This window comes from Pan troglodytes, chromosome 13 (assembly GCF_028858775.2).
Source record: "Pan troglodytes isolate AG18354 chromosome 13, NHGRI_mPanTro3-v2.0_pri, whole genome shotgun sequence".
NCBI lineage: Eukaryota > Metazoa > Chordata > Mammalia > Primates > Hominidae > Pan > Pan troglodytes.
In genome coordinates this window covers 64,974,786-65,002,335 of record NC_072411.2, presented here as the reverse complement: position 1 = coordinate 65,002,335, position 27,550 = coordinate 64,974,786, and positions in this window count along the sequence as shown.

The window sequence follows — 27,550 nt, the reverse complement described above, 5'->3', positions numbered from 1 at the left end:
TGGCTTTTGTGTTGCACCAGCTACATTGAAAATTCTCCTGGCTTGTGGAACTCCAGAATATAAAACTAATGATCTGTGGAAATGAGCAAGGTTGGTGAGAAAAACCACAGCAGGATATACCAGGATATTTAGGGCACTTTTCTAACACTTGTATTGTGTGGAGTGGTAAGAAATAAAAGTCATTTTGCATTTTAGTGGAACTTCTCTTGAAGAGAGTGCATGCTGTCCCAGCCTTAGGCACCAGAATTGGAAGTCTTTAGTGATCTCTGGGAGACCAAATGTCTCTCGTAGAAAGACAAAATAAATTATCAGGATGGCATTATATTAGCATTTCGGGTTTGGAAAATGATCTGCCATTCTTTATATGAGTTGTTTCTCACTGTAATTTTGGGGTTCATGAACTTGGTATAGATTGATGCATGGCATACAAAATGCCACTGTGAAAAGGGCCATAGCAAAGCTAGGATCTTCTGGATTCTAAATTTAGGTTATATAATAACTGAAGAATAATAGGAAGACGTGTATTTAAAGTATAAACATTCACATTTAAAAATGGAAGTAACTTGTTCCCTGAATTGCAAGTGATATGGATCCTCTTTTAAGATATTGATGATCTGGAGCTAACCCCTACCCCCAAAATCATTTATGTTGAGATTTGAAACATCTTGCACATATTTTGAGCAGTAAGTATGTCTTGGTGATCATTAAAGTGAATCTTCATGTCTTGAATTTAGAGATGGAGACCAAGAAATCTGATGGGTGGTAGAAAACAACTGGATGAGATTTGACTAGTTTGTTCCCACAGTGAATAATTCACAAATGGTTAAAATGTTGTATTCCAAAATTCTTTACTGAAAGGTAAAATGTAAGTATTTTATATTATTAGTAGTAGTTGTATTATGTCAGTTCTAGATATGAGTAGTTAATTTACAGATCAACTATTCTAGCCTCCCAGTATAACATTTGGAGAAACTAAGTGAAATAACTTGCATAACCATATACCCACCAAGTGTCCAGATTGGGAATAGAATCTAGAGATACTCTTCCACTATAGAAAGTGGTCAGGAAGACAGATTTAGATTAAAGAGCCAAGTGAAATTTTCCTAAATATACAAATACACACACACACACACACACACACAGTAGGCAGAATAAAAAAATACACACACACACACACACACAAAGAGTAGGCAGAATAAATAAATAAATACACACACACACAGTAGGCAGAATAATGGCCCCCAAACATATTTGCATCATAATTCCTAGAACTTGGAGCCTGTGATTATGTTAACTTCTGTGGCAAAAGAGATTTTGCCGATGTGATTAAAGTTAAGGACCTTGAGATGGGAGATCATCGCAGATTATTCAGGTGGGTACAGTCTCATCATATGAATCCTTAAAAGTGGAGAAACTTTATTGGGTAGTTAGTCAGAGATATGACAACAGAAAATGGAAGAGAGCTGCTAGATTTGAAGATGAAGAAAGAGAGCTATGAGCTAAAACTGTGGGCAACATCAAGAAGCTGGAAAAGACAAGAAAAGGTTCTCCCCTAGAGTCTGTAGAAACACACACAACCCAGTGAGACACAAGTCAAACATCTGACCTACAGAACTGCAAGATAATAACTTTATGTTGTTTCAGGCATCATGTTTGTAGTAATTTGTTATAGCCACAATAGAAAGCTAATACTATATATCTATATATATAGATATATAGTATATTATATACATTATTATATATATGTATAAACATTTAATGATTTATAATACGTATAGGAAGAGGTGTACAAATTATAACTGAACTGGTCAGTGAATTATCCCAAATTGCTCACACATGTATAAGCACCAGCCAGATCAGAAAAGATATTATGAGCACATCAGAAGCCTCCTTAATGCCCCATTCCAGTCACTGTGCTTTTACCCAGGGTAACCATTATTATCACTTCTGATAGCACAGGTTAATTGTTCCTATTTTGAACTTGAAATGCATGGAGCCATATAGTAGACACTCTTTTGTATCTGTCTTCTAATCAACGTTATGTTTCTTAGATTCATATGTATTGTACTTGTAGTTGGTTCATTCTCATTTTTTGATAAAATTCCATTCATCAATATACCACAGTTTACTTATCTCTTCAACATTCAGGAAATATGGCAATTATCAGTTTGGAATTCTTAGAAATAGCACTGCTGTAAGCATTTTTTCATGTCTTTAGTGAATATATATCCATATTTCTGGATATCAGAAATTCTGGAATGGAATTTCTGAGTCATAGGATATGAGTACATTCCATTTTAGTGTATGCTATCAGTTTTTCAAAGTTTTTGAACCCATTTGCACTCCTCCCATCAATATATGGGAATTCTAATGCAGTATATCCTTTCCAACACTTGTTGCTTATACCCTTTTATATTGTATTTATTCTTTTAGTGGTGGTATTGCATTGTGATTTTAATTTGTATTATTTTATTATGAAGATGTAGTTTACTGTTTTTAACATAACTAGGTATCTAATTTTACCAAATTATTTTTCTGCTTCTATTGAGATGATTATATAATTTTTCACTTATATATTTATTAATGTGGTGTATGACACTGATAGATTTACAAGTGTAAAAATACCCTTGGTTTTCTGAAGTAAACAGCTTAGTCTTGGAATATTGCTTTTTTAATCACTGAATTCTATTGTGTAGTATTTTACATAGTATTTTGAATTAGATTGATGAAAGATATTGGGCCAGTAAATTTCTTTTCTTTTCCCATTCTTGTAGGGATTTGGCATCACAGTAATGTAATCTCCATACAAATAGGTAGAAAGTGTACCATCTTTATTATCTGGTAGATTTTGTGTAATATTGGTGTTTGGAAGAATTTACAGGTTAATCTATCATAGTTTGAAATGTTCATTGTGGGAATATTTCTTAAATTGAATTTATTTCTTCTTGAGATTTCAAATCACTCAGATTTTTAATTTATTATTAAGTCTATTTGGTAAGTTGAGTTTTCAGAGAAAGTTTTCATTTCATTCAAATTTTCAAATTTATTGGTTAAAATTTTTCATATTCAGTTTTTATAGTTTTAATATTTAAATGATTTATACTTATGTCATCTCTAATATTCCTAACATAGGTAATTTGTGTTTGCTTTTTAAAAAATTAGTCTTCCTAAGAGTTTTTTCAGTTTTATTAAAATTAAATAAGAAATTTCTGATAATTTTCTCCATGTTTTTTAGTTCTTGGCTACTGTGGCTAGTGCTGCCATAAACAGAAAACTGCAGATACATCTTCTATATACTAATTTCCTTTCTTTAGGCCATATACCCAGCCATGAAATTGCTGGATCATATGGTAGTTCTATTTTTAGCTTTTTCAGGAACCTACATATTGTTCTCCATTGTGGTTGTACTAATTTGCATTCCCACCAACAGTGTATGAAGGTTCTCCTTTCTCCACATCCTTGCCAGCATTTGTTACTGCCTGTCTTTTGGATAAAAGCTGTCTTAGCTGGGGTGAGATAATATCTCATTGTCATTTTGATTTGCATTTCTCTGATGATTAGTGATGTTGGTTGGACATTTGTAGCTTTCTTTCAAGAAATATCTATTCAGACCTTTTCCCATTTTAATAATTGGATAATTTGTTTTCTTTCTATTGAGTTGAGTTCCTTCTATATTCTGGTTATTAATCCCTTGTCATATAGATAGTCTACAAATATTTTCTCCTATTCTGTGGGTTGTTTCTTCACTTTGTTGATTGTTTCCTTTACTGTGCAGAAGCTTTTTAGCTTCATGTGATCTCATTTATCCATTTTTGCTTTGGTTGCCTGCCCTTTTGAGGTCTTACTCAATAAATCTCTACACAGACCTATATCCTAGAGTATTTCCCCAATTTTTGTAGTAGTTTCATAGTTTAAGGTCTTATATTTAAGTTTTCAATAAATTTTGATTTTATTTTTGTATATTGCAAGAGATAGGGGTCTAATATCATTCTTCTGCAAATGGATATTCAGTTTTCCAGCACCATTTGTTGAAGAGACTGTCTATTCTCCAATCTATGTTCTCAGCACCTCTGTCAAAAATGAATTCACGTAGATTTATGGATTTATTCTGGGGCTGTCTATTCTGTTCCATTGGTCTATGTGTCTAGTTTTATGCCAGTAAACAAAATACTAGAAAAGTGAATCTAAGAGCACAATGAAAGATTGATTTTGTATAAAATATGAAGATTTATTTTGTGTAAAAGCTTGTATAAAAGATTTATTGTACTCTTAGATTCAGCTTTCTAGTAGTTGAAGATTTTTACATCTATGTTGATCTGAAATACTGGCTTATAGTTTTCTTTTTTCATTGTATCTTTTTCTGGTTTTGGTATCAGGGTAATATTGGCCTTATATCATGAGTTCAGAAGAATTCCCTCTCTATTATTTGGAATAGTTTGAGTAGGACTGGTATTAGTTCTTTATTATATGTTTGATAGAACTCAACAGTATAGTCATCAGGTCCTGGGATGTTTTTGATTGCAGTCTTTTTATTACTTCTATAATATCAGGGTACTTGTTATTGGTCTCTTTAGGTTGTGGATTTCTTCCTGGTTCAACCATGAAGTTGTTGTATGGTTGATGTATGGTTCAACCATGAAGTTAAGGTAGGTTGTATGTGTCTAGGACTTCTCAGTTTTCCAATTTACTGGCATATGGTTGCTTGTATGGGCTCTAAAAATCCTTTGAATTTCTGTGGAATCAGTTATACTGTTCTTTTTTTTATCTGATTTATTTATTTGGGTCCTCTTTTTCCTTAGTCTCGCTAAAGTTTTGTCAATTTTGTTTATCTTTTCAAACAAGGAACTTTTCATTTCATTAAATTTTTCGGGTTTTTTTTGTTTAGATTTTATTTATTTCTCCTCTGATGTTTATTATTTATTTTCTTCTACTAATTTGGGGTTTTTTTTTTTGCTCTTGCTGTTCTAATTCTTTAAGACACATCATTAGGTTGTTTATTTGAAGCTTTTCAGCTTTTTTTTTTTTTTTTTTTTTTGAGACAGAGTCTCGCTGTCGCCCAGGCTGGAGTGCAGTGGTGCGATTTCGGCTCACTGAAAGCTCCGCTCCCCGGGGTTCACACCATTCTCCTGCCTCAACCTCCCGCGTAGCTGGGACTACAGGCGCCTGCCACCTTGCCCAGCTAATTTTTTTGTATTTTTAGTAGAGACGGGGTTTCACCATGTTAGCCAGGATGGTCTCGATCTCCTGACCTCGTGATCCACCCGCCTGGGCCTCCCAAAGTGCTGGCATTACAGGCGTGAGCCACGGCGCCCGGCCTCAGCTTTTTTGATGTAGGTGTTTATTGCTATCAACTTTCCTTTTAGTACTGTTTTTGCTGTGTCCCCATAGGTTTCGGTATGTTGTGTTTCCATTTTCATTTGTTTCCAGGATTTTTAAATGTTATTCTTAATTTCCCTATTAAGCCAGTGATTATTCTGGAGCATATTGTTTATTTTCATGTGTTTGTATATGTTCAAGAGTATATCTTCTTGATTTTCAGTTTTTTTCTATTGTCTTTAGTAAAAATAATATTATTTCAATTTTTCTCAATGTTTTGAGACTTGTTTTGTAGTCTAACACGTGGTGTATCCTTGAGAATGCTCCATTTGCTGGGAAAAAATGTGTATTCTGCAGCTGTTGAATGAAATGTTCTGCAAATGTCTATTAGATCCATTTGGCCTATAGTAAAGATTAAATCTGATGTTTCTTTTTTATTTTTTAGTAATTTCAACTTTTATGTTAGATTCAGAGGGTATATATGTTCATGTTTGTTACACGTGTATATTGTGTGATGCTCAGTTTTGAGGTATGAATGACCCCCTCAGGTTGTGAGCATAGTACCCAATAGGCAGTCTTTCAACCCTTGCCCTACTCTATCTCTTCCCCTTCTAGTAGTCCCCAGGATCTATTGTTCCCATCTTTATGTCCATGTGTACCCAATTATTAGCTCTTTCTTATAAGTGAAAGCAGGCAATGATTGGTTTTCTGTTCATTCATTAATTTGCTTAGAATATTGGCCTTCAACTGCATCCATGTTGCTGCAAAGGACAGGATTTTGCTCTTTTTATGGCTGTATAGTATTCCATGATGTATACATACCACATTTATCCCATCCACCGTTGATGGACATCTAGGTTGATTCCATGTCTTTGCTCCTATGAGACACACAAATGCATGTGTCTTTTTGGTAGGATTATTTATTTTCCTTTGGCTACACACCCAGAAATGGGATTGCAGGGTCAAATGGTAGTTCTGTTTCAAGTCATATGAGAAATCCCCAAAGTCCTTTCCACTATGGCTAAACTAATGTAAATTCTTGCCAACAGAATAAGCGTTCCCTTCCTTTCTGTAGCCTCACCAGAATCTGTTATTTTTTATAAGTCTGATATGTTTTGTTGATTTTTTTATCTAGATGATCTGTCCAATGCTGGAAGTGGGATGTTGAAGTCCCAGCTATTATTGTATTGGGGTCTCTCTTTTTGGCTGTAATAACATTTGCTTTATATGTCTGAGCGCTCCAGCATTGGGTGTGTATATATATTTACAATTATTATATCATCTTGCTGAATTGAATCTTTGTCATTTGTCTCTTTTTACAGTTTTTGTCTTGAAATTGATTTTATCTAATATGTATATAGCTATTCCTGCTCTTTTTTGGTTTCCATTTGCATGGAATACCTTTTCCTATTCCTTTATTTTAAGGCTATGTGTGTCTTTATAGGTGAGGTGAGTTTCTTATAGGCAGGATATAGTTGGGTCTTGTTTTTTACCCATTCAGCAAGTCTATGTCTTTTGATTGGAGAATTTAGTTTATTTTTATTCAATACTATTATTGATGGGTAAGGACTTACTACTTTCATTTTGTTATTTGTTTTCTGATTGTTCCATTGGTACTGCCCTTCCCCTTCCCCTTCTCCTTCCCCTTCTTCCCCTTCCCTTCTCCTTCCCCTTCTTCCCCTTCCCGTCCCCTTCCCCTTCCCTTTCCCCCTCCCCTTCCCCTTTTCCTTCCTTCCTTCCTTCCTTCCTGTCTTCCTTTGTGTAAAACTTATTTATTCTAGTAATATGTTTTACTGTTTTGCTTTGTATTTGTGTGTGTATGTTATAGGTTTTTGTTCTGTAGTTACCGTAAGTCTTGTAAATACCATCTGATAATCTATTATTTTAACTAATGACAGTTTAATTCTGATTACAAGAAAAGAAAAAAATGAACAAGCAAAGAGAAAACTAAAAAAACTCCACAGTTTAACTTCATCACCACCATTAACTTTTTTTGTCTCTATTTTCTTTATGTTGTCTATCTCTTAAGACATTTTTGTAGTTATAATTTTTATAAATTTGTCTTTAGTCTTCCTGCTCAAAATATGAGTGGTAATACACAATTACGGTGTTAAAATATTCTGTATTTGTCCATGTACTTACTATTACCAGTGAATTTTATACCTTCAAGTGATTTCTCGCTGTTCATTAACGTCCTTTTCTATCAGTTTGAAGAACTGTCTTTTGAATTTATTGTTAAGACAGGTCTGCTGTTGACAAAGTCCCTCAGCTTTTGCTTGTCTAAGAGAGTATTTTTCCTTCATGTTTGAAGGTTAATTTTGCTGACTATAATATTCTAAGTTGAAAGTCTTTTTTCCCATCAGCACTTTGAATATGTGATTTCACTCTCTCCTGGCCTATAAGGTTTCTGCTGAGAAGTCTGCTTTCAGACATATCAAAGCACCTTTATATGTTATTTGCTTCTTTTCTCTCCGTCTAGGGTCCTTTCTTTATCCTTTACTTTGAGAATTTGATTATATAAGCCTTGAGGTAGTCTTATTTGGGTTGAATCTTCTTGGCATCTATGACCTTCTTATACCTGGATATTCCTATCTTTCTCTAGGTTTGGAAAGTTCCTTGTTACTATTTCTTTGAACAAACTATCTACCCTGATTTCTTCTCTATATCTCTTCAAGGCCAGTCACTTTTATATCTGCCTTTTTGAGCCTATTTTCTAGATCTTGTAGGCATGCCTCATTCCTTTTTACTTTTTTTCTCCTCAGACTGTGTATTTTTATATAGCCTGTCTTTAAATTCACTAATTCTTTCTTCTGCTTGATCAATTCTGCTGTTGAGACGCTCATGATTTTTTCAATTATTTATTTGAATTTTTCAGCTCCAGAATTTTTGCTTTTTAAAACATTAATCTCGTTGTTAAATTATCATGGACAGAATTCTGAATTTCTTCTCTCTGTTAACTTGAAGTTCATTGAGTTTCCTCAAGATAGCTATTTTGAATTCCCTGTCAGAACTGAAATGTCACATATTTCCATCACTTTGGGATTGGTTACTGGTGCCTTATTTAGTTTGTGTGGTGAAGTTATGTTCTCCTGGATGTTGTTGTTGCTTGTGGACATTTTTGATTGCTGGGCACTGAAGACTTAGGTATTTATTTCAATCTTTGAAGTCTGGACTTATTTGTATGCATCCTTTTTGAGAAGGTTTTCCATGTATTCATGTGTTGTGATCTAAGCCTGTGGTCACTGCAGTGGTCTCAGCACTACGGAGCACCCTAAGCCCAGAAATGCTGCAACTCTTGACAACTCCTAGAGGCACTACCTTGGGGGGCTTGAGCAAGATAGGGGAGAATCCCTTGGGTTACCAGACAAAATCTCTCACTCTCTTCCCTCTCTTTCCCCTAGTCAGGTTGGAGGAGGGGTCATACAAGCACTCTTGTGGCGACCAGTACCACACTGTACCAGTACCATCACTACCAACACCAGTACCATCCAGGCACTACACTGGGTTGCACCTGAAGCCAGTGTGGTACTGGGTCTTGTCCAAGGCCTGTGGCAACTACTGCCTGACTATTGCTAACATTTATTCAAGGATAGAAGGCTTTTTATTCAGCTGGTGGTGAATCCTGCTGAGACTGGATTCTTTCCTTCAGGGCCGTGGATTCCCTTCTGGCCAAAAGTGAGTCTAGAAATGCCATGTAGAAGCTAATTCCTCTAACTGGGTGCTTCAGGAATCCGATTTCTGCTTAATTTTACTGTGGCTGAGCTAGTATCCAAGTTGGAAGACAGAGTCTTCTGTACTTTCCCCTCTTCTTTCCCCAAACTAAGGGAATCTCTCCTCAAGCTTCACTGCCTGGAGTTGGGGAAGATGTGATGCAGGCACTACTTGGCCTTCGTAGTTGGTGTCACACTGGGTCACATGCACCCCAAATGCACTGTGTGGTACAGACAAACCTCCAGGTCTCGCTGAAGGACTGTAGTCCAAGTAGCCTGACTGCCACTCAAATTTATTCTGGCCCCAGACCTCTTTATATTCAGCCAGTGGGAGAGCCAGCTAGGACTCAAATTCCTCCTGCTGGGTGATTGTTTTAACATGCTGTTGACTTCAGTTTGCCTGATATCCCTGATAAACATAAAAAACAATTTTTTGCATCTATGTTTATCAGGGATGCTGGGCTGTAATTCACTTTTCTTGTACCGTCCTCATCTGGCTTTGGTATCAGGGTAATTCTGGCCTCATAAAATGAGTTTGAAAGTGTTCACTTCTCTTCAATTTTTTGTAAGAAGTTGAGAAAGATTAGTGTTATTTCTTTAAATGTTTGGTGGACTTTGCTAGTGAAGCAATCTGGTCCTGGGTTTTCTTTACTAGGATATTTTCATTACTGATTTAATCTTCTTCTTATTGATTTGTTCAGATTTTCTATTTGTGATGCAGTCTTGAAAGTTTGTAGGTTTCTAAGAATTAACCATTTTTTCTAGTTTCTGATTTTATTAATTTCAGTGTTCTCTTTGTTTCTTGGTTAGTATAGCTAATGGCTTTTCAATTAGGTTTATTTTTCAAAAACAACTCTCAGTTGCTTTGATCTTTTCTAATCTTTTTTTTGTTCTATAGTTCATTAATTTTTCTTCTAGTCTTTGTAATTTATTTCCTTTTGCGAAATTGGGATTAGTTTGTTTTTGTTCTAGTTTACTGAGATGTAACATTAGATAGTTTGAGATCTTTCCTTTTTCTTAATGTAGGCATTTAGCACTATAACCTTTCCTCTGGAAACTGCTTTTGCTGCATTACATAAGTTTTGTGGGTGTTTTTGTTTGTTTTTTGTTTTGTTTTGTTTTGAGATGGAGTCTTGCTCTATTGCCCAGGCTAGAGTGCAGTGGCACGATCTCAGCTCACTGCAATCTCTGCCTCCCAGGTTCAAGTTATTCTCATGCCTCAGCCTCCCAATTAGCTGGGATTACAGGTGTGTGCCATGACGCCCGGCTAATTTTTGTATTTAACCTGAGGGTGGAGGGTGGGAGGAGGGAGAGGAGCAGATAAAATTACCATTGTGTACTAGGCTTAGTACTGGGTTGACAAAATAACCTGTACAACAAACTCCTGTGACACAAATTTACCTATAAAACAAAGTGCATATGTGCCCATGAACCTAAAATAATTTTTTTAAGAAGATCAGATTTATTAGGTAAACTATTTTGAGTTGACAAGATTTTAATTTTTCTCCTGGCATTTTGTATATATCATCCAACTGTTTCCTGACCTTTTCTGCTGAGAAATTCACTGATAGTCTAATTAAAGTTCTGTTGTGTGTAACATATCTCTTTTCTCTTGATGTTTTCAAAATTCTCTCTTTGCCTTTGATTTTTGACAATTTGATTATAATGTTCCCTGGTTAAGTCCTCCTTGAGTTGAATTGTTTGGGAAATTTCTTCTTTGTCCTAATGTCAGTGAAAAAATACTCAATGGTTTTTAAATCCCAGATATTGGCTGGGCGTGGTGGATCACGCCTGTAATCCCAGCACTTTGGGAGGCCAAGGCGGGTGGATCACAAGGTCAGCAGATCAAGACCATCCTGGCTAACATGGTGAAACCCTGTATCTACTAAAAATGCAACAAAAAATTAGCCGGATGTGGTGGCGCGGGCCTGCAGTCCCAGCTACTCGAGAGGCTGAGGCAGGAGAATGGTGTGAACCCAGGAGGCAGAGCTTGCAGTGAGCCGAGATCATGCCACTGCACTCCAGCCTGGGCAACAGAGCAAGACTATGTCTCAAAAAAAACAAAAAAAACAAAACAAAAAGCAAACCAGATATTGTGTTTTTGTTTCTACAATACTCATTTTATTATTCTAGTATATTGAACTCCTTCATATACCAATTTTTACATTTTTTTCTAATACTATTGTCTATTTTTCCTTTTGGTTACTGATCATATGGTCCTATTTCTCTGCATGTCTAATTTTTTTATGTAATGATAAACACTGTACACAAACACCATAAAGATTCAGATTATAGATGCTGCTTTTCACTAGAGAGGTGCTAGGCAAAGGAAATTGCGGAGTGATCAATTTTATCCGATTAGAAATGGAGCTAGGTCAAAACTGCACTGAAGTTGAGACTCAATTTATTTCTACTTTGCCCCTATTTCTATAGTATGCCACACCAAGCTCATTATAATTGAAGGCCTGGAAAGCATCTGTCTCTGACCTCTGAGAGAATGTAGGAATTTCTTCTCTGCTTTCAGAGATTTTCAGTTTAGTCTTGTCTTGTGCAGCTTTTCAATGCCTGAGAAAGAGTCGACTGTGTGTCTGACTGCCAGAATTCCTGTTTGCTTCTTAGTTCTCCAAAAACTCTCTGCCATGGGGCCAGGCTTAATTCTATCTCTAGTTTTATTCAGAATAGGCAAATATCAGCAGAAAGAAAAGCAAATGGTAGCTTCTCGGTATCCATTCACCACTCTCTCCAGAGCTCTCAAAAATTGTGTTTTTATGGACCTTTTCTCTCACAGAGATACTTCGACATTTTTGCTCTAATTTTCTAAAATTTACAGGTTGGCTCTTTTAAGCACTCACACTGCCCATCTATAAGTTAAGATATATTCTTACAAGAAAAATTGGTCATGGGTTTGAGGCTGCTTAAGTCTCCAGCCCTGGATGACTGGTAAAAGCTCTATTTGTTTATTTGTTCCTTCCCATTGCTTCTCTTTATGAAGAAAACCAAGTCCTTGGGCTCCATATCATTCTAAAAATCATCACATTTCCCAGGGAAAAGGCATCTACAAATCTTGAGCTCACCTCTGAATATTTTTTCTGAGCTTTTCTCTAAAACTGTAGTTTGTCTAATCCTTCTTGTATCCACAGCTCTGTGAAACCTTTAAAAATATGATTTTTATAATTTATCTGGTCTTCTAGGTGTTCACATTAAAAGTGTTAGCCTCCTGCAAATTACTCCATTCTACTTAGAAGTGGAATTCTCCCTACATTGTTTTTCATTTTCATTTTTAATGCCAGCAAGGAGGGAAAATATTCTTCAGGTTTTTGTTTTTGAGACAGAGTCTCACTGTGTCGCCCAGGCTGGAGTGCAGTGGGTGCTCTCAGCTCACTGCAACCTCCACCTCCCAGGTTCAAGTATTTCTCCTGCCTCAACCTCCACACCTGGCTAATTTTTATATTTTTAGTAGAGACAAGGTTTCACCATGTTGCCCAGGCTGGTCTCAGACTCCTAACCTCAAGTGATCTGCCTGCCTCAGCCTTCCAAAGTTCTGGATTACAGGTGTGAGCCACCACACCCAGCCAATTTTCAGTTATTTAACATTTCACTAATCCCTTTGTATGAAATACACAGTCTGATTTACTGATATTGTTTGTGATCACTGTAATAAAATAAATTATAATTTTTCATCTCCTCTGACTGCCCAGTTCTTACAAGTTTTTAAAAGTGCAATTCAAGCCCAACTCCTCTGGGACACCTTGCCTCATTGGCAAGAGATACCTACTTCCAACAAATTCCTTGACATTACTGTCCTCTGTGCCATCTTCCTCAACAATAAATATTGGCAAAGGGTTCATGGGTTCCAAAATAAAAGAACATTTTTATTTGTCTGAAATAGTTTAAATATGGGTAGAGGCCCAGGGAAGAATGGGTTTTGATACTTTCCAGTATCATCTAACCCTTTTAATTGAAAAGTGATTTTAAAAGACTTTAATAGGAGACAAGCTAATAATATTCTAAAGAAGTAGATCTTTTTGATTGATTTGGAAAATATATTTTATGGGTCTCCCCCATGCTTTCCTTCTCTGCAAGCTAAGGATACAATGAAAAAAGAAAAATAAAATATACACAGAAGTTGGTTGCCCTGATAGCAACATCAAATTTATCTCACTGAATCTGACTATTAAGTTGTTCAGCTGAATATTCTCCCTCTGGCTATGCTTAAAATCCCTCAAGTTTCAGGGTTGTGTGAAAAAGCCCACTATGCTACTAATCAATTTATCTTTTCAGTTTGGGTAACAGTAGCTCTCTGGGTCCCAAAGGCAATCAGCTAGTTCCCTGAAGCACACAATTTAGGTATACAGTTTATAAAATGTTAATGTAAATAAAATGATGACTCTTATTTTGAAAAATAGCCTGTAACAGAATTAATGATATTCTAGCAGTGGTATTTGAAAATCTAGCCACAATACCTTAATATTAAATTCTGTATATTCAGTAGTGTATATTTGTCAATACACCACCACATAATTTATTCATACCACTCACTCAATGTCCTCCAGCATTGATCTCAAAGCTGTTTTTTTAGCTCCGTAATGAAAACTCTAGAACTTAAAATCCTGATCAAATGTAATCACTACCCCGATCAGAAATATGGCCTATGAGGGTTGAGGTAGAAGAAACTTTGTTTTTTTGGCTTGCATTATAAAATCTTTCCCAGAGCTAATCTGAAAAAAAAGGATAAAAACAACTCAGTGAGTCGGGAGCCCTGTTGCCATCTTCTGCTCATCAGCATAGATGGAATTTATCTTTCTGAACCATGTGCTCCAAATGTTAAAAGAAAAGGAATGCCTTTGATAAGATGAGCAAGTGCTGTGTTTAACCAAGATGCAACATTTGGAAATGCACTAATGATGGAAAGTTTTTTTTTTTGGAGACGGAGTCTTCCTCTGTCGCCCAGGCTGGAGTGCAGTGGCACGATCTCGGCTCACTGCAAGCTCCACCTCCCAGGTTTGCACCATTCTTCTGCCTCAGCCTCCCGAGTAGCTGGAACTACAGGTCCCTGCCACCATGCCCGGCTAATTTTTTTGTATTTTTAGTAGAGACGAGGTTTCACCGTATTAGCCAGGATGGTCTCCATCTCCTGACCTCGTGATCCGCCTGCCTCGGCCCCCCAAAGGGCTGGGATTACAGACTTGAGCCACCACGCCCGGGTGGAAAGTTTTTAAAAATTCTCTTTAAAATGAGGTTAATTTAATATCAGTAACAGCCTTGGGACAACAGAAGTGAAGAAAGCTTCCCTAGAATGTTTCATTATCCATTGTTAAGTGCTTAGAAAGACAAGAGTTAGCTCTGGGATTCATGGGAATATTACAACTTTCTAACACAATATGAGGCATGATTGTGATATTTTCATAAACAAAAATAAAAACAAACTATTCCAAGGAAACCTCTGAAGTATGTCTGGTTAAACTCTTCTTGGAGAACATCTTATGAGTAAAACTCAGCACCTTCTCAGGCTTCCGACTCTACCATGGGGTTGGCTAGAAATAAGGGAATGTCATACTTTGCTTTTGAAAGGCAGAAAAATACTAGTTTTCCATTTTATTTGACTTAAAAATCTCCATCATATGTATTTAAGAACTAAGGTTGCCAGTAATGTCAGTCCTTTTATTAATTTAAACGTGTATTTATAATATACAAAATTTTATAAGAATATCTAAAGGATCAAGCACAAAAACAGGCAAGACTCCATAGGCTGATACAAATTTATTGAGGTTAACCCAAGAAAAATAAACTATAGATATAATAAATATTCACAAACCTGAAAGGATACTTTAGCAATGAAACATAGAGTGTCTGAGTTTAATTAATTCCTAAGATGTTACAGTACTTTCCTCAAGGGCATGAAACACAGTTTGGTAATCTTGAAGTCATTTCATTGGTTAACATTATGTTTGGAACTATAATCCAGGTAATTGTATCAATCAAGGTTAAACCAGAGAGGCAGCATTAGTAGGAGATACACATTGAGAGATCTGTTGCAAGGAAGTGGTTTACACCATTCTGATGACTGGATAAGAATATCTGAAGTTTGTAGAGCAGGGCATCAGGAAGGGCAGGCTGGAACTTTCAGGCACAGAGTGAAGCTACTGTTCACAGAATGTCTTCTCCTTTAGCAAAGCCTCACCTCTGCTCTTAACTTTTCAGCTAATTGAATCAGGTTCATCTAAAATAACCTTCATCACTTTAAGTCAGCTGATTATGGATTTAAATCACATCTACAAAATCTACAAAACATCTTTACAACAACATGATTTGTATTCAATTGAATAACTGGGGACTATAGCCTAATCAAATTGACACACCAAATGACAATCACAGTAATATATATGTTGAAACAGGAGAGTTTCCTGATTCCCCTCCCAGGATGTGAGACACGGGTGTGGCTCGCCTGCTTGGTTGCCCCACAGCTCAAACCCCTAGGGGGAGCATGCAGACAGGCAGGTGCAGAGGCCGGGGTGAGCGCTTTCGCGATCCCGCCCCACGACGGCATCTAGGGGTGGGTGTCTGCGACTCCCAAAGCCCAGGTGAGCATGTGTTACAAAGCTCTTTCAGATTTGCCGTCTGCAGAAGGCTTGTGTGTTAATCAGCTCAATGGACCCTCTTCTTTATCTCAAGGGCAGAGGGCCAGTGTGACGGTCTTCTGTATCCCGAGCTCTTGCCGAGCATCTTGCAAGAATCACATCACTCCCAGGTTCAAAGGGTGAGTGCAAGGTTTTATTGAGTGGTGGAGGTGGCTCTAGCAAGGTGGATGGGGAGCCAGAAGTGGGGATGGAGTGGGAAAGTAGTCTTCCCCTGGAGTTGGGCTGCCCAGTGGCTGTTCTCTGACCACCCCTGGCCAAACTCCCCTCGGAGTTCAGATGTCCCTCCTCTTCTCCCTTTCTCTGCCACCTCCTTCTACCATCACTGGTCTGCTGTTCTGCTGGTCTGCTGGTCTCGACAGACATTCAGCTGCCTGTGTGTGTGCCTGCTAAGGTCTCTGGTTTATATGGGGGCACAACTGGGGGGCATGGCAGGCCAAAAAAATTTTGAGGCTGGAAAACAGAAATGCCTGTCCTCATTTAGCGCTGCAGGTCTTCAGGCTTAAGGGTGGGGCCTTTGCCAGGTAACCGCCCTCTTTTACCCAGTATTTCCGTCTCCTGTCCATACCATTTGAATTTAAGTAATGGTTGACTTCATCAAATCCCAAAGAGTGCTGAAGATTACTCAACTGAAATTCAAGTCCTGCTTTTTTGAAAAATCAGAGAATCAAATTAAGTTAGAGAACGTTTAAATCTTTCTTACCATAAATGTTGTGTCAATCCTTATAAACACATATAATGGTGAAGAGAAATATCTCTGCATACAGTTTTCTATAACAAAATGCCATTGAGCATGCATTTCTACTATCCATCTTCCAAAAAAAATTAAAATAAGAAAAAATAATTTTGTAGACACTTCCAATATGCTTGCCAATGATGAATAGCTTTAACACTGATATCCCTAGGTATTGATACATTAACAGAGAATTAGAGGAGTTGTTTTCATAATCCTTAATAAGCATGGTAAAACCATTGAACTATAGGAAGATAGAGAGGATTCTTATAAATATATACCATGTAAAAATACACCATGGAGTATCTACAACAGTTTAGAACAAATGGAGCAACTTTAATTCTTTTCTTTTGGCCTTATGATTGGCATTGTTTACAATTATGTGGTTTGCTGCTGGTGACAGCATAACAAGAAAGGCAACTAAAGATTATGGTAAAAGGAGTTATTACTGTTTTAAAACTTATCTAAGTACAATTGACCTTATTTTCTTCTAAAATTGTAATATATATTATATATACAATATATAGTATATAATATGTATATTTATTCAGGTATTCACTACTACAGTCAGAATATATATCAGTTCCATCTCCCCAAAAAACACTCTTGGACTTCTTATTTGTAATCAAGCCCCTTCTGTATGCTTAATTCCAGGCAACCATTGATTTATTCCGTATCCCTATAGTTTTACTTTTTAAAAGTATTTCAAATTGATGGAACATTCTGAGACGGTCTTCATTCAGCATAATATTTTTGACACACATCCCTGTTATTGTGTCAATAGTATCAGTAGTATTTTTTCCTTTAGGTTACTGAGACTATTTAACTACATGGATGTACTGTGATTTGTTTATCCATTCTCCAAGGAATGACATTTGGATTGCTTACAGGTTTTGGCAGTCATAAATAAAGACACTATAAAGATTCGTGTGCATGCATTTGTGTGAACATATGTTTACATTTCTATATGAGGAATATCTAGAATGGGGATTGCTGGATTGTACGGTAAAGATATGTTTCTCTTCACAAGAACCTGCCAAACTATTTTACGGAATGACAGTATAATTTTGCATTCCCACTGGCAATGCATGAGAGTTCTAGTTGCTCTACATCCTTGCCAACTTTTGGAATTGTTAGGTTTTCTTTTTGTTGTTGTTGTTGTTGTTGTCATTAACGGTTTTAGTCATTCTTATAGCCTTGTAGTGATATCTCATTGTGGCTTTGATTTGCATTTCTCAAATGGCTAACAATGTTACGTTTTTTAATGTGCTTATTATCTATCTGCATATCTTCTCTGGTAAAGTGTCTGTCCAGATATTTTGCCTGTTTTTTAATTGAGTTAGTTTTATTATTGCTGAATTTTGAGGCTTCTTATGAATTATAGTACTTTCTCCTATGTGACTTCTCAGTTAATTAATAATTTCCTTCACATGAAAAAAGTTTTTCTAATATTGATGAAATCCTAATTTATCAATATTTTTCTTTAACCAATCATGCTTTTGGTGTCATATCTAATAACTTCTTCCCTAACACGTGGTTATGAAAATTTTCTTTTTTCAGGAAGTTTTATAGTTTTTACAATTTGTGTTTAGTTATTTGGTCTATTTTGAGTTAATTTTTCTGTAAGGTGTGAGGTTGAGGTTCATTTTTTTCTTTATAAATGGATGTCTAATTGTTTCAATACCATTTGTTTATTGAAACAAATGGTAAGATTGTTTTTGCTCTGTTGAATTGCCTGTGGGCCTTTGTCAAAATTAATTTATCATGCTTTTTTGGAGGAAGGATTCTTTTCTGGAAACACTATTAATTTTTTTTGTTTGTCCATATTACATCCTAAATACTAAAGCTTTGTGAAAAGTCTTAAATTAGTGTGAGTTCTCCAAATTCCTTTTTTTCAAAACTTTTTACTATTCTAGCTATTTTTACATTTTCTATAAATTTTAGAATATTCTTTTCTCTGAATACAAAAATCCTTTTGAGATTTGTATGATAACATAGATCAATTTGGGGAGAATTGACATCTTAAATAGATTGAGTCATCCAATCTGTGTGTATTATATATATCATCTTTATTTCATTAGCATTTTGTCATTTTCAGTATACAGATTCTGTTTTAAAAGATGCATATTTGTAAACCTTTTGGAGCCATTGTAATGGACATTAAAAAAATAGTTTCTAATTGTTCATTACTAGTAAATGGAAATATGACTGAGTTTTTTTATGGTGACCTCATATTCTATGACTTGCTAAGCTCACTTATAGGAGACCTTTTTTTTCTGTAAATTCCTTTAGATATTATCCATAGGCAATTGTTATCTGCAAATAGAAACAATGTTATTCTTTCTTTCCAATGATTTTCTTTTATGTATTTTTTACTGCCCTTATTACAGTTTCTGGAATATATACTACAATGTGGGATAGGAGTGGTTAGAAAAGTGGCAAGGACTTAATCCTGGCCATGTTCCCAATCTTATGAGAAAAAAAAAAAACATCTTTTCTTATTAAGCCTGATGATACCTGTTGGGGTTTTTGTGTAGATTATTGTTATCAATTAAAAGATGTTCACTGGTATTCTTAGTTGACTGAGAGTTTTGCTCCTTAATAGAGGTTGAATTTGATTAAAAATGTTTGCATCAATTAACATCATCTACTTTCTACTTTGTTCTTTAATTAATATTTGAATATTAAACCAGCCTTGCATTCCTAGGATAAGCCCACTTTATGTGGTGTATTATTTATCTTCTTTACCACTTCTGTGAAACTTTTCACTTCACAAGATCGATGCTTTCCAGCCCTCTGGCAAGAAAGCCAGTGTTTTATTTTCCCCACTCTGTTGCATACTTAGAATGACTGTGGCTGCCTTAGAGGCCAACAAATAAGAGGATGGGGAGGGAGGGAGGGAGGGAGAGAGAGAGAGGGAGAGAAAGAGAGAGAGAGATAATATGAATTGAGATTTTATGATTCTTTTCACACCCTGGGACCAAAGTTCCTCTGGATGGAGAGAAGGGCTCACTTCCCTTACAGTTGTAGTTACCTGTTTGAATGTTGATGCCATTGCCTCCTCTACTGCCTGGGACTGGAAGAGGAGAGAATGGATGAAATGAAAGTACAGATATTTCCTTAATTCTCTCTTACCTGTTAGGGATTTCTTTCCCACTCCTCAAATAAGAAACAGAGACTTTCCTATGGCATCTTTTCTGAATGCATGTAGTGAGCATGGGTCTTAAGCTTCCTTTGAGTCCAGCCTTGGAACTAGTGGAAAATATAAAATAAAATGAGAAGTCTCCATTTTGTTGCCACATCCAAATTCTGGCACCTTTCCCCAATTCCACCTTCTTGCATTTATTTTCCAGAGTCCTCAGAGAGCTTCTTCATGCATTCTATCCAGAAGTTTTAGGTGCATTCAGTGGGCATATGCTTACTTCATCTTATTCAATACTGGAACTAATACAGATTTTTTTAGGTAAACATAGTAAATGAAATAAATATCCTTCATGCCTTGGATAGGATATACTTACTGCTAATGTTTTAACTTAAAATGCATTTTTATTTGACATAGCTAAGATGGTAATTCTTCTGCATAATTGAACTGTACAGATTATTAATTTGCAAACTTCAGTCCTCAGAAATTACAGTAGAAAAAATGCATACCATAGATTTTTAAATAAAAAACCAAACAGATCTATAGACTACATATATAATAAAAAGCTAACTACTTTATAGTTTAATGATTTGAAAATAATAGCATTTCCCTGAATTCTCATTAATAACACATTTGTTATTGGGATCAGCTTTTTGAATCTATCATTAGATACAGCTCATTATGTGGCCTTGCATTATCCACACTTGTAATCATCCACACCTGCTTAGCACAACTTATTCTTAGCAAGGTTGGAGCTTTTGCATTTTTTTCATCTAAGTGCTTTAGGTGGGATAGCAGGGTGATGGTGGGAAAAAAAGCAATGTGCTTGATGCATGAGCAAATACACTGACTTGAGTTTTCCTATTGAAAGGAGTTATCTCTCATCTCACACCTTTTAGCTAAAAATATTTGATGTTTGTTTTGACTATTACCTCTGTTGCTGAACCCTGAGTTAAAAAAAAAAGTTACATATCTATAACTGAGGATTTCTAGGTTCCTGGATACTAAAGACTAACTGAAGAATTATTTGGTATGCCTTTGCCTAAAATGCCTATGGCCAGAATTTCTTGGAGGGCAGTCAGCACAAAGAGTATGAGACAGACAAGCCAGAGCAACTGGGTTCTAGGTCCAGTTTTTCCCTAAAGCATTGCCTTATATAGGGGTTTGGGTTTTTCACACTAAAACACCCATTGTCTCACTTAGTCTACCCAACCCTGCTGTAGTATTTTCTGAGTTTTAGGGATAAGAAACAAAGGCCAAAGCAGTTCAGATCTACTCTGTTAATCTTATATTCTTCTCACTTGAATGCTACTAGCCAACTGTGTTACTAGGAAACCCAGTTTCTTGATCTGTAAACTCAATTTTTCCAAGGCCTTTTCAAGTATGATTGAGTCACATTTATACATTTTAGAAACCTATAAACCATAATATGTTACTTTACAAATGACACCTTAGTAAAATGCATTATTTTTGGCAGTTCACCAATCTACATATGTCTCAGAGTTTGTCAGTGAAATACAAAGCATTCCTTTTGACTGCACTCCACTACATAAGTACTGGCTGTGGATCATAGAAGCATATGTGACATATGATTAATAACATGATTCATATGATTAATTATTGCCTTTACAGAATTATTTAATTGGAAAATTGTTATCTATTTTAAAAGCTATTAAATTTATTGGATAACAACCACCCGTCCAAATCCCTCTCAATCTAACTTGTCTCACTAACATACACATTCAATAGAATGGCAAAAATATGAATAGACAATTCATTGAAGAGGAAATGTATTTAGAGAAGATAGAGGGTAGAAGATGGATGGATAGATAGATAGATAATAAGTAAATACATACTTAGCCTCAGTTAATAGCCAAGTAAATACAAATTTAAATGAGACACCACTTTACAAACATATGGTAAAGATACATGGAAATGGGAAACTTTATATACTGGATTATGTTAATATTCTTAAAACCCTTTATAGAGTCTCTGGCATATGGTAAGAATTTAAAATTCCTTGTTAAAAGTCAATCAAATAATTAAATAATTAAACTTCTAGTGAAAGTGTGAATTGTTTCAAACCTTATAGAAACTTATCTGGAAATACCTATAAATATTAAAAGTTAACTTTTGAATGAACATTGCTACTTTTGGCCAATACTTACAGCAATAAAAGCACCAGTACATAAGAATATAGGTAGAAGACATTTATTTCAACAAAAATGCTGAAAGTAAAGTGAATATTCAGTAGCAGGGGAACACTGAATAATTTTATCAGCCAGCGTCAAAGAGAACAGAGAAGTCATGATCATTTGAAGAGGGTTTATCCATAAAGGAAGTATTTTAAAAATATAATTAGTATGTAGGGAAACCACAAGTGCTACTTCAATGACCAAAGTTTAGTAGCATTGGAGTTGCTACCCTACCTAATTCCAAAGAGAGGAACCTGTGCAAAGTTCAGAAGAAAGTAGAGGAGAGGGCCCGGGTGCGGTGGCTCACACCTGTAATCCCAGGACTTTGAGAGGCCGAAGTGGGTGGATCACCTGAGGTCAGGAATTCAAGACCAGTCTGGCCAACAGGGCAAAAACCCATTTCTAGCAAAACTACAACAATTAACCAGGGGTTGTGGTGTGCTACTCGGGAGACTGAGGCAGGATAATCGCTTGAACCCGGGAGGTGGAGGTTTCAGTGAACCACTGGACTCCACCTGGGTGACTGAGCTCTGGTAAAAAAAAGAAAAGAAAAGAAGAGAGGAGAGGAGAGGGGAGGGGAGCGGAGAGGAGAGGAGGGGAAAGACTTCCTTGAGAGGATAAAGTGGCATTCTGCTGAAAAACAGTGAAGATGAGTCTGACTTGCAAGAAAGTAGCCAGGGAATAAATATGCTGCCCTCACCTTTTTCTCCTCCTGTTAATCTCCTATTTGTCAACCCAACCAGAGGGCAAGGGAAACCATGGGAGTTTGCCTCCTGGAGAGCAGCACAGAGGTCAGTGGCAAGCAGATCTGGGTAGTCAAAGCGGAAGGTATCCAGAATGATATTCAGATTCCATGGACACTGTGGAATAATACACAGCTGCTAAAATGATGAATTGATATGGTTGACTATGCATGATACATATTCAGGAAAAAAACTGGAGTGTAGAGTTTTAAATATTATTTAATTTTTAAAAAATAATTATATGTATGTACATGTGTCTGTATATATTTATGTATAAACCTATGTTTTGTATTATTCTATGACATGGTCAGTCAATTATGGCCAGGAAAGGAGGTTCAGGGAAAAAAAACAGTTTCTTATATTCATAAGTCCTGTAGACAGGAGGCACTGCACACCACACAGAGGTGCATGGAAAAGACACCAGGGTAGTTGGGTACAAGAAGACAGGAACAACAGGAAGGTTCAGGCCATTGCCTTTACTGAGGTTTCCATGGTAAAGGCAAAGCGGGCAGGGTGAACAGTTCAGGATTGACAAATTTGCATAATTTTGGTGGGCTTTGACTAGAGGGGTGATCTCTAGTTGCTTAGTACCTGGCTCTGAATAATTCAAGTAGAGTAATATTGTACCTTGGGTGGTTGGACCACATAGAAGCAATATGGCCCTAATTGGTCAGTTTGTTTATCAAAGTCATGCTCCTGGCTGGGCCCTTGTGGTCTTTAAGAATTAGATAGCCCTTGTGGGGCAGTCTGTCTTCAGTCAGATACGTTTATTTTAAGAGGTCAAAACATCATACTATAGAGAAAATGAATATTTACAATACAAATATATATACAGATACAATCATGTATATATTGTATATTAAGTATGTATATATAGTGTTTGTGCAAAAAATGATATTAGGAAGAGTGTTTTTCACATTGACTTGAATACACTGGATATTTGGGGTGAATGCGAAAGGTGTGGAAGAAAGGCAGATATAGGGTTAGAGAAGGAAGGAGATTGTTACCTCTCCTTTATGCCTACATCCTTAGAGTTCCTGCAGAGTGCATTCACTTGTTATTTTAAAATCTAAGAATTTAATGCCATGAGAAAAACAGGAAAGAAAAGAAACTTTAAGATATTGCATCTATGGGCTAAAATATAAAAGTGTGGTCCAAGTCTCTCCAGCATTTCTTTTCTTCCTGAAGAAAATAAAGACCCAGTGAAACATTTGATGGGTCTTGGTGAGTGTAAAGTCACTTTTCTGGAGTTCTTTTGTGTGTATACCTCATTTTTTCTAAGTGATTCACAAGCACCACTCTATCTTGGAGGAATGATGTAACAAGTGTTCAGGAGACACCATGAGCACTACTTCTTTAGCGAGAGCGATTCCGGAGAACCTAAGTGGATTAAAACACACACACACACACACACACACACACACACACATGCACACACACACACACACGCATACTGTCTTACTCATACACATAATCTGCTCCTGAGATCACCTCTATTTAAATTTCAATAAATCATTAACCATTCTAGAAAATATTGACTATTATGTGAAAAATATACTTTTTGTGAAAGAACATAATATTGAAAGATAAGTAAATGAATCCAAAATCACATACTGAATGTATTAAAATAATTTTAAAACACCTTTAAAATAACTATTTTAAATTAAACCATTAAGATATAAGTAAAGTCTAGAGTATTCTCCTATGTTCCCAGCAGAGTTTAACTTTTATCTTATAAATATAAATGTTCCATGTAGATGGAAATTCCTGAGGACTGTAATATCTGGGGACTAATTTTTTTTCCTTTAGGCTGCAGGAGTGTCCAATCTTTTGCCTTTTCTGGGCCACACTGGAAAAATAATTCTCTTGTGCCACAGATAAAATATACTAATGATAGCTGCTGAGCTAAAAAAAAAATCGCAAAAATATCTCATATTGTTTTAACAAAGTTGATGAATTTGTGTGGGGCCGCATTCAAAGTCTTCCTAGGCTGCATGCAGCCCATGGGCCGCAGGTTGGACAAGCTTGCTTTGGGACATTAACTTAGAATATGAGATCAATAGCTTTTCAAAACTTATCTTGGAAGCCATTTTCCTTAGCACACTAACACAGAAACTGAAAAACAAATACTGCCTGTTCTCACTTAGAAGTGGGAGCTAAATGATGAGAACACATGGACACATATAGGGGAACAACACACACTGGGGCCTTTCAAAGGGTAGATGTTGACAGGAAAGAGAAGATCAGGAAAAATCACTAATGGATACTAGGCTTAATACATGGGTGATGAAATAAGCTGTACAACAACCCCCCACAATACATTTACTTATGTAAGAAACCTGCACTTGTACCCCTGAACTTAAAAAAAAGAGATATGAGTGCCTATGCATACTATGAATTCGTTTGTGCTTCCATCTTAAATGAGAAATATTGAGAAAATGGTAATACCATTGGAAGAGTAATGAATTGAAAACCAAACTGCTTCTTAAGGATTTCAAAATCCAACTGTAAAGTCTAAAAGGAATGGTGACCTTTATTTACTTGTGCTTGAAAAACAGCTTCCCAATTCTCAACCACAAGTAATTACAGTCATGCGTTGCTTAACAACGTGGGTATGTTCTGAGAAATGCATCCTTAGACAATTTCCTCATTGTCCAAACATCAAAGAGTATACTTACACAAACCTTGATGGTATAGCCTACTACAAACCTAGGCTATATGGCATAATCTATTGCTTCTAGGCTACAAACCTGTACAGCAAGTTACTACATTGAGTACTATAGGCAATAGTAACACAATGGTAAGTATTTGTGAATTAAACATATGTAGATATAGAGAGGATACCATAAAAATGTTAAATAAAATATTTTTTTTAATGGTATACTTGTATAGGGCACTTACCATTAATAGGGCTTCCAGAACTGAAAGTTGTTCTGGGTGAATTAGCGAGTGAATAGTAAGTGAATGTGAAGGCAAAGGACATTACACCACTGTAGACTTTATAAACACTGTACACTTAGGCTACACTAAATTTTTTTTTAAACTTCTGTTTTCAATAATAACTTAGTCTTAGCTTACTGTAACTTTTTTACTTCATAAACTTTTAATTTTTTAACTTTTTGCTTTTAATAATAACAGCATAAAACAATGTATAACTCTACAAAAATATGTTCTATCCTTATAAGCATTTGTTTTTCTTTTTTTTTCTTTTTAAACTTTTTTTTTTTTGTTAAAAATGGAGACACAAACACATTAGCCTAGGCCTATACAGGGTCAAGACCAAGATGTCACTAGGTGATAGGAACTTTTCAGCTCCATTAAAATCTTATGGGACCATCAACATATATGCAGTCCATTGCTGACCCAAAACATCATTATGTGGTGCATAAATGTAGATGTTTACTCTCTGCTCAGTCCCGGTTTTGGATAAGCAGTGTTACTAGTATAAACATTCCCTTTCATCTGCAATGCCCAAGTTTCTGCGTAGATTGCATTAATATTCAATAGTCTAAGGGATTCTTGTGAGTGAACCATTGAGAAAATATGGATTTTCTCTTCCTATGCAAATGATATTTGTAATTTGAAGATCAAGCAGAAGTTTTCACTAGGGCTTATATCTGATTTTAAACTATCAGGCGTGTTAAATACAGCAGGTTTTTATTTTAGTGTTTCTACATAGTCCTTTGAAATACTTTAGAAATATAAGATGTCGTAAAGATTTTGATACTGTTAAGAGTAGTTTGCATGTTCACGGTAGGTGATTAGCAACATAGATGAAGTGGCTGAAGATGGCTGCAATAAAGATAGATTGTTTATAATTCACATAAACTAATTTAGCTTTGTAATACAAGTAGGGAAAAAAGACTGTGCAGATAAATGAACCTTCAAAAAGGGAGATACCACTTCTATGTTTCTCTCATATCAGCCTCATGACTGGAATTTAAATGGAGCAAAGCATACTGGGATCTGACCTACTTTTGAAACAGGGAAACATAATAATCATTTGTAGGCAACTGTACGATGAGGGAATTCATTGAGGCCCTTCCTTCAGCAGCAACTTATCTCAAAGTCAGAAAGTTACTCTTTAAGTCTGGAATGTTGGTTAAATGTTACTCTGGTAATAATTTCTATTTCTTCTGGTCAATTGGGATTCCCTAAATACTTGTGAATTTTTATTGTTTACTGAAGTATTTTGTATAACTCCACCCCCGTTATTCACAGATACCCATGTTTATAACACGTTTTCTATTTTTAAAGTATTTTCAAATGTCATTGACTTTCAAATATTACCTTTCACAATGCAACTTGCTGATCTTATTTAAAAACACATGCCAGACTTGGACTTGCTACAGGTAACACGCTACACTGGCACAGCTGTTTCATCAGCCTTACCTGGGATCATTTTCAAAATTCCAGGGCAAAGCAGGAGTCCCACAACTAAATGCCTGGAATATTTCCAGTCTCACAGCACTGAGTCAGTATGACACACAGACAGTGAGTCAAAGCCACGTTAGGTTCTCAGGTCTATAAGATACCAAACAACTGGTGCTCTCGCTGTTCTCTCTTCCTCTCTCTGTCTTTCTCTCTCTCACGCTGAAGGAAATATGGAAACTTTTACATTATGGGCACAGAGTCTGCTGGGAAGAGTACTAAGAGAGCCAAGCTGTATGTGCGAGCTCTGTGGGTAGGAACATAAGTCACACTGGGATCTTTCCAGGCATGGATGCAAATGTGGAGTGTGTCGCCCATCATTAGTATCAACTTCAGACGCAAAAGGTAGCAATTATATAGCTGATTTTTAAAAGGAAAAACATGTGTAGCAAAGAATTGATAAAAGTATATTAAAATGTGACTCTTATATTTTAACTCATAGCAGCGGAGCCTGGAATTTAGGACATTTTGTTAATACTTAAGCAATGGACTTATGTACATTAATGTGGGGAAAAACTGCATCAGGTTTAAATTTTGATGATATAAAATACATAATCTACCAGACTGAAATTATACCCTTGACATTGCAGAATTATAACTTGAGCTAAAAAGATCATTACTAGTGATTTTAGAATGTTGTTTATA